The 12,006-nt window shown below is 47.1% G+C and overlaps 1 pseudogene; it reads right to left on the reverse strand.

The window, feature by feature from the left end:
- Positions 1–356: 356 nt before the first annotated feature.
- The window catches only part of LOC146822226 (fucolectin pseudogene), a 132,364-nt pseudogene continuing 120,714 nt past the window's right edge, over positions 357–12,006 (reverse strand).

Raw genomic sequence — 12,006 nt, forward strand, 5'->3', positions numbered from 1 at the left:
ACAACTTTACTAATAAACACAAATCCATTGCTGTAAAGCAATGGTCGAAATCAATGTTATTACCACAGTAGAGCAAAACTGACATGATTTATGTTACTTTTACTTTATACTGAGAAACAGCTCAACACATAGGCATCCTCAGTGTGAATTTAGCTCTTGCATCTTGGTTATGGACAAATATATACCTTTTAATAAAACAAATGTGGAAGAAAAATATCAGGGCACAAACCATATATGCAGGTGAGTAGATTAATGTTTATTAATTAAATGGGTATAGCAGAAATCAAAGCATACATGTTTGTTGGTTCAAGTGAATACATGGGCATGTATGCACGCAGATCCTTAATACTTTCTAATCAGTTTTCACAAGAACATCCTTGTTCCTCAGGGTATCCATAGACCTCTACCTCACAGGGTGTCAGGTAGTCCTCTCTGCCTCTGGTGTAGAGGCTCACATATCGGCCGACCATCCCATTGCACTGAAATGTCTGTGTACCACCAGAAGGGATCGATGAAATAGTTGCACACCTATAATAATGCAAATAAGAATAAGAAAATATTATACTCTTCAATATATAGAACAAGGAAGGCATGAGTGTCCTGTCATAATTCCCAGGCTCCACTTTCCACTGCCACACAGTGGAGCGGCGGAGAGCGGAGTATAGAATAGTGGCATATAGTGGAGTGGAGCAAACTGGAATGGGGTAGTGTAAAGTGGAACAAAGTGTCAAAGAGTAGAGTGTTTCATCAATCTATAGTAGCATGGAGTGCAGTAGAATGGAGTGGCATAGCATACAGTCAAATAAAGTGTCATAAACTGGAGTACCGTGTTGTGCAGTAGAGTGTAGTGGGGTGTCGTACAGATTCAGAAAGTGATGTAGACTACAGTAGCATACTGTCTAGTTTATTTTTTTAGAATGGAGTGGTGAACAGCACAGGACAGTGTTATGGAGTATTCTACAGTGGATTGGCATACAGTGTTAAAGAGGTAAATGGCATTGAGTGGTGTGGAGTGGTGTACAGTGGAGTAGAGTGGAGTAGTGTGTCAGAGTATAGTGGAGTAAACTGAGGTGAAGTGGCATACAAAGAGTTGTTTACAGTGTCATACAGTGGACTTGAGTATCGTAGAGTAGAGTGGGGCAGAGTGTTGTACAGTGGCATACAGTATAGTATAGTGTTGTACAGTTCAGTGACAGGATATAGACAGGAATAAAGTGTCAGGGAATGGCATACAGTGTAGTGGGGTGTTGTAGAGTAGATTTGCATAGAGTACAGTATTGTAGGAAACAGTGGAGCTGCATAGAGTGGATTGTTGTATAGAAGCGTAGAGTAAAGTGAAGTTTTGTACAGTGGAATAGAATTGAGTTGAGCTGTGTAACGTAGTGCGGAGTACAGTACACTAGAGTGTATTGGTGTGTCGTAGAGTTGAGTGGCATGGAGTGGAGTGTAATGGCATAGTGCAGATAGTAAACTGTTACAGGTTGGAGTGGGGTCTCAGACAAAAGAGTGGAGTGATGTGTCATATAGAAAACTGTTGCATAGTGGAATAGCGTTTTACATTGGAGTATGCAGGCATAGAGTAGAGTATAGAGTTGAGCAGTGGAACGTACATGGATAGAGTGGAGTAGAATAGCATGGTGTGCCATGAAGTGTGGTAGACTTTATAGAGTGGAATTATATGGAGTGGAGGGGAGTGTCGTACAATGAAGTGGAGCACAATTAGTTTTAGCAGGTGCAGTCATGTTCTTTTCCTCCTTGTTCTCCTCCACCTTGGGACTCCCCTCTTTGGTGCCGGGCAGTGTGGTTGTCGGACATGCTCTATCCACAGGAGGAAGTGCTGTGTGGCTAAAAAATGAGTGTGCTTAGTGACATCATGCAGCGTGTGTGTTTTTGCAAGGGTTAGTTATGTAGACCTCAGATTTTGCATAGAACTTGTTTTAGGTGGATCAGATTGAAGTTTATGTAAGTAGATGGCTATAATTAAGTGTAGCTTGTAATGAGCTTGTGTTTATGCACTATATGTAAGATTGTATGGTGTGCTGCTACATGTTTCATTGTTGTACAATGGTTGAAGGCATGTACTTTGAGTACTGGACTGATTTAGGCTGATATACCACCTGGGTTTGAATGCAGAGGATTATTTTTACCCTGGAACTCATGTAGGTCTATGAAAATTACTTCTGTGCCTGCATTGCTGCATTTGGTTGGTGGAAATTATTTAATCACTTTAATAAATAGGAAACAATCCATCTCAGTCTTGACTTCTTGTACCACTCAAGTGGATCTGATGAGCAAGTATGTAAGAGCCCAAAAGTGTGGCACCTTTCTGGAGTGCTTGTGTAGCGTGACAAAAGAGGGTAAAAATTGATGATGTAGCCTTCACCCAGGTCAGGTCAGTCTAATCATATTCCTGTCTCTGTAGCCTGTTATCCCTTCCACAATGGATAGTACTTTATGCTGCAAGTAACTGGATGCTCAAAAGGAGTTTTAGCCCCACTTGCATTACAATTACCATAGCTTAGCAGCTGCGCCCAATACATTCCTTGACAGGTATGGACAAGATAAAGATGGTAAACAACTGCCTGGCTGCATTTGTCACCTCTCTCTTGGTCTTATTATTTGTTGCTGCTAATGTTCATATGTGATCCCAATCACCAGGTGATGCTTTGCGAACAAGGTAAGTAAAGGCCATTGCACATGTTTTATGTTGGTGCTTGCTCCTTTCAACACCTATCACAAATGTCACACACTCAAGCTTGATACAGAGTGTGCTGCCGACTCTATAGTGCTCTGTGTCTCGCTGCCCCCCAATGATAAATTTGAGCCAGTGGTTCCCAGTGCTCAACACCAGCAAATTATTGTCAACACCTGCATTTATGACAATTTAGAGAAGAGCACAATCGTTGATTATGAATACATAAATGCTGCCCAAGCCGTTCTCATAGTTGTTGTGGCCTGGAATAGTCTGAACTCGCACACTTGTATGAATGTGATGCTTAGTAGTTGTGTTGGTACTGGTATTGGTAGAGCTGCTGGGGGCAATAGATGATGCAATCTGCAGTGCCCTGCCGACGAGAGCCCTGACTGGCAGATTTTAACACCCCACCTGATCTGTGTCTGCAGGCACTGCATGCATCCTTACTCCACCCACAAGCACCACTTGCAGCCTCTCCCTCGTCACCGAAGGCCCTGTGTGTGGCCACGCATACTGTCTCTGCTCTGACATCACACAGGGTCACTGCCCTACCACTACTGAGGCAGCAGTGAATGTGTTTTTCATAGGCTGTTTTTTTAATATGTCTAACATGCCAAATTACTGTCTGAGTAAACGACTTTTACCCCTAATAAAGTACAGTGCAAAAGAAAACTGTAGAAAATAGTTTCGCAACTGACACCTTACCAACCCATCACTGACTGCCCAGTGGAGGTTCACTCATCTCACACACTGCCCACTATCCTTTCAAACCAGCCTTTTGAAGTGACAGGTGTGCAGTCTGCTCCAGGTCCCAACTGGAAACTCTGGGAAGAACGAGTGGAAATGTACTTAGTATCCACAAATGACGATGACAAAGAAGCTTGACTGCTCGGCTACGTGGCTGGCTGGCAATAAATGATACCGGTCCAGGTCCAAGCTATGCAACTTCACAATGATGAAAAACCAAAGAAAATGATGGACGGAGTGTTGAACATTGCAAACACTCACCCCCAGTCAACTGATCTGGGTTTAATCCACCACCGTTCTTTAGCCCACTCTGCCACCCCAGTTCATCCGTCCATCATTTCCTTTGGTTTTTGCTTTGTTCGCCATAGTTGGCAGGGTATGCTCAGACGTGAGTCCCTTGCTCACTTTGCCACTGGATTCAAGCAAGCCTGGCTGAAGACGGCTGAAATGCCAGAAACCGGTCCTAGGAAGCTTGTTTCCGGTCCAGGGAAGACATGGCTTGGCAGTTCGGGCTGGACTGTTCCCATGAGGCACAGGGTCAGACTGATTTGCATATGGCCATGTGTGAACTGGGGTGGCAGAGGTGGGCTAAAGAACGGTGGTGGATTAAACCCAGATCAGTTGACTGGGGGTGAGTGCTTGCAATGTTCAACACTCCGTCCATCATTTCCTTTGGTTTTTGCTTTGTTCGGCATAAGTTGGCAGGGTATGCTCAGACGTGAGTCCCTTGCTCACTTTGCCACTGGATTCAAGCAAGCCTGGCTGAAGACGGCTGAAATGCCAGAAACCGGTCCTAGGAAGCTTGTTTCCGGTCCAGGGAAGACATGGCTTGGCAGTTCGGGCTGGACTGTTCCCATGAGGCACAGGGTCAGACTGATTTGCATATGGCCATGTCAGAACTGGGGTGGCAGAGTGGGCTAAAGAACGGTGGTGGATGAAACCCAGATCAGTTGTCTGGGGGTGAGTGCTTGCAATGTTCAACACTCCGTCCATCATTTCCTTTGGTTTTTGCTTTGTTCGGCATAAGTTGGCAGGGTATGCTCAGACGTGAGTCCCTTGCTCACTTTGCCACTGACTGGATTCAAGCAAGCCTGGCTGAAGACGGCTGAAATGCCAGAAACCGGTCCTAGGAAGCTTGTTTCCGGTCCAGGGAAGACATTGCTTGGCAGTTCGGGCTGGACTGTTCCCATGAGGCACAGGGACAGACTGATTTGCATATGGCCATGTCAGAACTGGGGTGGCAGAGTGGGCTAAAGAACGGTGATGGATTAAACCCAGATCAGTTGACTGGGGGTGAGTGCTTGCAATGTTCAACACTCCATCCATCATTTCCTTTGGTTTTTGCTTTGTTCGCCATAAGTTGGCAGGGTATGCTCAGACGTGAGTCCCTTGCTCACTTTGCCACTGGATTCAAGCAAGCCTGGCTAAAGACGGCTGAAATGCCAGAAACCGGTCCTAGGAAGCTTGTGTCCGGTCAAGGGAAGACATGGCTTGGCAGTTCGGGCTGGACTGTTCCCATGACGCACAGGGTCAGACTGATTTGCATATGGCCATGTCAGAACTGGGGTGGCAGAGTGGGCTAAAGAACGGTGATGGATTAAACCCAGATCAGTTGACTGGCGGTGAGTGCTTGCAATGTTCAACACTCCGTCCATCATTTCCTTTGGTTTTTGCTTTGTTCGCCATAAGTTGGCAGGGTATGCTCAGACGTGAGTCCCTTGCTCACTTTGCCACTGGATTCAAGCAAGCCTGGCTGAAGATGGCTGAAATGCAAGAAACCGGTCCTAGGAAGCTTGTTTCCGGTCCAGGGAAGACATGGCTTGGCAGTTCGGGCTGGACTGTTCCCATGAGGCACAGGGTCAGACTGATTTGCATATGGCCATGTCAGAACTGGGGTGGCAGAGTGGGCTAAAGAACGGTGATGGATTAAACCCAGATCAGTTGACTGGGGGTGAGTGCTTGCAATGTTCAACACTCCGTCCATCATTTCCTTTGGTTTTTGCCTATTGGAAAACAGCCATAGGATCAAAATAACAATTACGCGTGGCCGCCCCTGTGGATAGTGACCAGCTGGAAACTCCGGACAGTATCTTAACGTGTGATCGGCTGGCTGTGGGTCTGGTCTGTTCCGGAGGTCTTGGACCTGAGTGGGGGGTGGTGGCCTTGTCCCGTGCGCGGCCTCCGGCAACCCAGGCAATATTCAAGCAATGGTCGTCTGCTCTGGCTGATTTCGCCTTCTTGGACCTTGTGTGCAGTGCAGATCCTGGGGCAGCACTGGGAAAGACGACTCTCCATACTGCTGACTGTGTTGGTGTTCAGAGACTTCCACCCTATCTGTGTGTGTCGCTTCCTGTTCCTTTTTGGACGCTCCTCTTCTTTGTAGCATTGGACATGGCACTGGGTCGATGGGTATGCATGGGTAGATTCGCAAAGAGTGGCCAAGGATAAGGCTGCTCCTTCAGAGGTGGTCATCTAATAGGCGGGCGGGCTCAGGGGTTGCGTGCTCTCACGGCACAACTGTTAGTGTAATAGGCGCATAATGCTCCCCATTCTTCTTTGACTTGGTCGATTCTGTGTTGCTTATTGTTTGCTTTGGGGGAAAACATATTGTGCGGGAGGGAGAAGCCGGGGGCATGTTTTGAAGGCCCTCCTCCAGTTTATTAATATTCTCTCTACCCCCCGTCTGGTGGGGTTTCTTTTCTTACTCCTCTTTCTCTGTTTCTTCTATATTTCGGGTCTGGTTCCGGGGCGACAGGCACGCTGCTGGGGGGGGGGGCCGTACTCATCTGCAGAGGTGCAGGGTGGGGGGTTGGGGGAAGGGATCCTTTAGTCTTTAACCCTTTTTTTCCATGGCCTCCTTTTTCTTCTCTTATTCTTCTTTGTCCTTCTTTTCTGGGATCAGCATGGTAGAACTCCTTCGTCGTTAATCGCTGCGTTTTCATGTGTGCCACAATTTCCGTGGTGTTTTCTGGGCTTTAGGGCAGGGGACTGCAGGCGCAAATGGCCGTGATATTCCTCCACATCCTGAACTTCTTGTTTCAGCGCCATTGACTAGATAAATTGCTGTTTATTGTTGACATTTATTATTCTGCCTGCCATTTCTTCCTGCCGGGAAACTGTTCGGCACCTGATCCTTCCATCTTCCCTTATTATAAAATGAAAACCTTTTGTATCCTGGTCTCCTACTTGGGCTGTTCAGTGGCCGAGAGTATACCAGCATGGAGATTCTGCTCCCCGAGGTGCTGCCTGTGATAAATATTGATTTCTGTTACTCTGACTGTTTAGCGGCCGGCCCCGGGGGTTGTAGGCCCATGCTTGTTATTGGTTGAAATGTCAATAAAGGTTTTTCAAAAAAACAAAAAAAAAAAATAACAATTACGGATGCCAAATAAATTCTAAACCTGTAAGGTAGCAAAAAAAAAGAAGGGGGCTGTTGCTGGCGCAGGTGTCAGAAGCATTAAATAACCCCGCCAGACAAGGTGCACATCTGTCTTGAATTCCTGCAGGTCTCCCAGTCTGGCATTCTTCCCCCTGCACGAGACAATGTGCATTGACGGCAGGAGACGAGTTTAAGCCTGCATCTCCCAGACCTGCTGGCTCCTCGCGCCCAGCCCAGCACAGAGGTGCCTTTGTGAGTGTAATTACGCTCCCCTTGTCGTATAAATAGTTTGTTTAGAGCCGTATGTGATGGCTGGGCTGGAAGAAACAGGCATTAACATGCTAAAGAACCTGCTGCTTCACTGCCTGCAGCTCGCTTTGAGCAGGCAGCCTTTCCTGCTGAAGCGCCGAGCTCTAAACTAATGCATAGTTAAAGGGGGCATTCTGTGAAGGATGTCACAGCAGAAGACGTGATGAGTTCTTTATCGCTCTGCTTCAGGGTAAGGAGGGAGGCGTGACGCGGCCGCTTTGATCTCACGGTTCCAAGGGGACGGGGCTGCCGGTCTAATGACCTGTGAAAGACTGCTGGCCGCCGGCTGCGCGCGTGCAAGCTCGTGTGAATGCAAGCGCTAGGCCAGCCAGCAGCACTTTGAAAACTCATGTACAAAATGTCTCTCCGAGCAGCGCATGCGCGCTGACTCAGCGAGACCTAATGAGTATTTGGAGGCAAGAAGTAGGTGCAATAACATCCGCATCACAGGTGTAACGGAAACAACAAACAGAGGCCGCATGGACCTCTTTGTATAAACGCTCCTGAAAGACTTATTCAGCAAAGAATCCTTCACTACTACATTTCTGGTGGAGACAGCCCACCGGACATTGGACCCATGTCCAAACCCTGGCTGCCCCCGAGGTCGCTCATTGTCAGACCGTACGGCTGATCAGGGAAAAATGCCCACTTAAGTGGCAGGGCTCCTCGATCCCCCTATACCCAGACTTTACTGCAATGGTACAAGACACCTGTCGCAAATACACCGTAGTCAAGGCTATACTACGGAACCTGGGTCTGAGACACGACATGATCTACCCTGCCCATCTACTTGTCTTCATTGAGGGCAAGGTGCAGCTCTTTGACACCCCAACAGCACTGCAGGATTTTGCCGCACATACTTGTAAGCCCATGGGTCTCGATGGAGGGAGCTGCTGCGGGGTTCCCCACCAGACAGTATCTCAGGAGCTAGTGCTGACCTTTTTTCCACTGAATGACGCCCTGCCTGACACGCTGCGACTATGGATACATGTGACTCACGCAGCGACAGGGCATACTGCATTGACGCTGATTAAAGCCACTGCACTCTGACTATGGCAAATGAATCACCATAACTGAGTAATTAGATCACTTTACAAGTACAGATAACTGGCGAAACAATGGCCATTCTCCAGTGTGTAACACACCTCTTTGAACTATAGATAAGAAATTGAAATGTTCCCATTTACGTTAAAATGTGTTAGAATTGGGAAATTCCCTGTTATGGATACAGCAGGGATTGGTGGAGGGAGAGACTGGATTTCACAAGGCATAAAAGGGAAGTTTTGTAATGATTTCATGTTCTTGTTGCTGTACTCAACACACCAAGGTATTACTCATGAACAGCATGCATTACAAGACACCATTCATGAGCACACAGGGTAAGCTGTATCCATTCTCAGATTTAACACTAGTCACCTGGAACATCAGGGGATTAAACAATGCACGTAAAGGCAAGCAGGTCCCACATTATTTGCAAAAACACCAGACTGACATTGCTTTCTTGCAGGAAACACATCTCTCCCCACGCCAGTGCCCGGGTTTTCGGCCACATGGGGATACACTGATATTTTGCTGGCTACAGCACGTATACCAGGGAGACTGCCATTTTAATACATGAATGAATACCCTTCCAACCCTCAATGATTCCCATAGACACTGAGGGACGCTACCTACTGATGGTTGGCCGCCTCATGGGATACAAAATTGCCCTTATCAACGTTTACATGCCCAACACAGACAGTCCTGAATTCTTTTACAACCTGCAGGCCGAGATACACCAGGTTGAGGCAGACTATATCTGCATGGGGGAAAATGTAATCTATTATTGGACCCCAAATGGGATAGTGCTGCCAACTCCCCTGATTCCAAACAACCGTCCCGTCGAGCTATGATAGACCTTTAAAACACACACAGCCTGGTAGACATCTAGTGCAACCTGCACCCCTCCAAGGCTGCCTATCCACATTACACGGCACAGCATGACACATGGACACACCTTGACTACTGGATACTCTCCCCTAACATGACGCCATGGTATGACACTACACACCACCTCCCTACAATACTATCCGACCATTCCCCAGTTCTTCTTAAACTACATATACCCAGAGACAATTGAGATTCCCGGGGCTGGTACTTACAGATGAGGTATTCCGGTCTGAACTACGCGCTGCTATTGTATACTTTGATCTGAACATAGGGTCAGTGACATCCTGGGCCAGGCTATGGGAGACTTTCAAGGCATACATGATAGGGATCTGCATTTCCAAACTATCCAGTATTTTAAAAGATTTGAGGCGCAAGCTCTTCCAGCTCGAGAAGCATTTGGATACGATGGATCGGGGGCAGGCCGTGGGCGGTGTGCGGGCGACTCTACATCACTGAGCGGCCCTTCTGACTGAGTTCCACAAAGCAGCCGAGCAAGAAACACATTTCTTAAACAAGTACTCCACTGCCAGGAGATATGGCGAAGGGGAGAGACAAGGGTGCATACTCATGCAACTACTACAACCCCCAGGTACCAACCCTATATCACAAGCCTCTTGGGTTAATGACAGCACCCAAATAACAGACACACCAGCCATCCAGACAGAAATCGTCATGTACTCCAAGGACTTATACACAGCCTGTGTCGCAGAGGATGTTGTTGAGAGAACTCTATACCTGGAAGAAATTGCAATGGTATGGTTGTGCTCCGCACATCAGCAATTTGTGGGGGAACCCTTCACAACGGAAGAAATAATTCAAGCCATCAATGCAATAGTTGGCACGAAGGAACCCGGTCTGAAGGGTTACACTGGCAATTTTGATAAAACATATAAACATTTACTTGCACTATATCTCCTTGAAGTATATCAAGAAGCTCTCGAAAACAAAGCTCCGCCACCCACACTTAGAGAAGCGGTTATCGTACTGCTTCCCAAACCTGGAAGGGATGCACAAATGTGTGGATCATACAGGCCCCTTTTATTATTGAATTTTGATAATAAAATCCTAGCTGAATTGATTGTGACGCGACTTTCCCTCTACTTGATCAAATAATCTCATCGGCCCAAACGGTCTTTATACCGCACAGATCCACAGCCCTGAACCTGCGTACACTGTTTTCGGTGCTGCATAGAATCTTGCCCAAAAATACCCGCAGTGGCGCGCTGTTAGACACCAAAAAGGCGTTTGACTCTTTGGATTGGCCTTTCCTATTAAACACACTGCGTAAGGTATGCATGCCATCAGGTTTCACCGCACTCATTACTTGAAACCCAGCCCATGGCACAAATCCGATTAAACTGGACCTTGACCCCTCCTTCTTCCCTGTCGTGTGGCATGAGAAAAGGATGCCCGCTATCTCCCCTGCTATTCATCATCGCGCTTGACTCCCCAATATGGCACCTGCAGGAATGTGTGCAAATCTGAGGCGTTCTCCTTAACGGTGGCGACGGTAAATGGGGACTGCGAGTACCCCTAGGCGTGGTGCGACACGTCTGTTAAATATCTAGGAATACATATACGCAAAAAGTCAAAACAGATAATGGGACTGAGCTATGGTCCAGTGTTAAGTAAACTAAACACACAGATAGAGCGCTGGCTAAAACTTCCACTATCACTGGCCGGTCGAGTCGCTATTATTAAAATGGTAGTATTGGCAAAATATTTACATATGTTTCACAACATCCCCATCCCACTCACTAATGCGTTTTTCAATACGCTATGCATCACCCTTACTCACCTGGTTTGTGGGGGCAAACAACCCATGATTAACTGGGACACGATGATCCCCTGCCATTTGAATGGGGGTTGTTGGAGCCCCTATTTTTCAACTATATTAACAGTTTTGCACACCTCTGGTATCATCCCGATGACCGGATCCCATACACTAAAACAGAAGCAGACCTCTCTGAACCGATCCCACTGGCTACAATTTTGCCACTGGGCCTCCCTGGAAACCCCCATGATATCCAAACCATTTTAATGACTCGCAGGGCCTGGAAGAGACTGGCCTTTCTGACCAGAAGTTGCGCACTATATTGCTTGGCTATCCCGCTGGCTGGCAACCCATGCCTGCCACTCACGCAAGAAGCACTGGTGCGCCATACCCTTACAAAATACTCCCTCAACACCATGGGCGACCTTTTCCCGGGAGAGCATGTATGTATACTCGAGAATGGAGGATGGCCGGTTCCACGGGGCCCCGTATATGGATCAGTTTATATTTCGCAGATTGCACGATGTTTTGAGAGCCCAGATCGCCAGCTATCATCTGGAACTGGATAGCTTCCCCCCCTTTAACACTACTAATCTCAGACACTGGAGGGGAGCATTTAACATCCAAACAATATATAACTCAAGCATGGCCCTCTTCCTGACTAGGGATGCCAAAACTCCTGGGGCATGGGAACGTGGTCTTGGTCACTAAATACAATACTCTTAGTGGGAATTCTGCTATGCACAGATGGGCAAGATATCCCTAAATTACAGACACAAACTTAATTTCAGATTTTTAAGGCGAGCCTACGCAACACCAGCCAAACTGCACAAATTTGACTCTACCCTTGCCCACACATGCCCCAAATGGCAAGCGCAACTTGTGGACTTTGCGCACATGATGTGGAACTGTGAAAAGCTCCAAAAATACTGGAGGGAAATATTCACTGTCCTATCGCACATGGTGAACACCCCTATTATACCATCACCAGAAATGTCACTCCTGGGATATGTGAAAAAGCTCCTGAAGTCCATTCAACGTTTTGTCGTGATTGCTCTCTTTTTAGACAAACGGGAGAGAGCCATAAAATGGGGAAGCAGGTTGACCCCCACACAAATGACATAACTTTACAGTCTAATCTACTGCAACACTAACTGTGAGCTATACGCTACT

This window comes from Triturus cristatus, chromosome 6 (genome assembly GCF_964204655.1).
Source record: "Triturus cristatus chromosome 6, aTriCri1.1, whole genome shotgun sequence".
In the NCBI taxonomy this organism is placed as follows: Eukaryota; Metazoa; Chordata; class Amphibia; order Caudata; family Salamandridae; genus Triturus; species Triturus cristatus.